Source organism: Cicer arietinum, chromosome 1, assembly GCF_000331145.2.
Source record: "Cicer arietinum cultivar CDC Frontier isolate Library 1 chromosome 1, Cicar.CDCFrontier_v2.0, whole genome shotgun sequence".
NCBI lineage: Eukaryota > Viridiplantae > Streptophyta > Magnoliopsida > Fabales > Fabaceae > Cicer > Cicer arietinum.
The window spans coordinates 23,808,383-23,809,357 of record NC_021160.2 but is presented as its reverse complement, the minus strand read 5'-3'; positions in this window follow the sequence as shown (position 1 = coordinate 23,809,357).

Here is a 975-nt window from a genome sequence, read left to right as displayed (position 1 = left end):
ATGGTACATGGTTAGAATAAGAGAAAGACATATAATGTTGGGTAATAAATGGTTAAATATATGAGGGGTAGAAAGGAAGAGACAACAAAATGCATTTAGTGATATTCATAATATTAAGGAAACAAAAGTGTGTCAATATAATAAAGTATTGGAAGACTTTATACTTAGCAATATTATTGGTGTTGTAGACCTAAAATTCACAAGAGAAATTGATAATATCTTCATTGTCGACTTTGCCCCTTAGATAAACTCATTAAATATTTGCAATATCATCAATGTCTTCAACATAATGCTTAGTCGAGGTTTTTTTCAATTGTCCTTAAAGGTTCATACAAGACTTGATATTTTTCTTTAGATTGGTGAATTTTTTTTCATGACATTAAAGTAGTAAGCGATAACGATGAAAGTTCAACATAGACAACCCAACTTCTAGAAGTTCACCTGTGGTGAAAAGTCAAAAAAGTATGTCCATGACTTAGAAGTAGGGGGTGGAGGATGAAGATGAATCTCATTAGTATCATGTTCAGATCTTGTAGACAAGTTACTTGAGGTAGACCTAGACTAAAGGTAAAAATTGTTGGACTTATGGAAACAAAGGGTAAACATGAGTTCTAGGTATTTATCCATGATTCAGATAATCTTGTTAGACTTATTGATGTTCATCCATGATATAGACATAGGGTCTTTCAGTTGATCCAGATAGCCTTTGTATGCTTCAATTCATCCATGATTTTTTCTTTTTCTTTTTGTAAGGGTGTCATGATATTTTTTATTTATTTATTTTTGCTTTTTTTTTCATTTTTTTTTTCTTGAAGGAAGATGTTATGAGAATTTAAGAAAGTGAATGCAATGATTATGCATTTAATTAAAATATTTTATTACCTCCTAATATGCAATCACTTTTTCTAAAAAAATGAAGAGAAGAAGAAAAACATGTTGTAAAATAAAAGAAAAGATGAAACATGCATGATTATG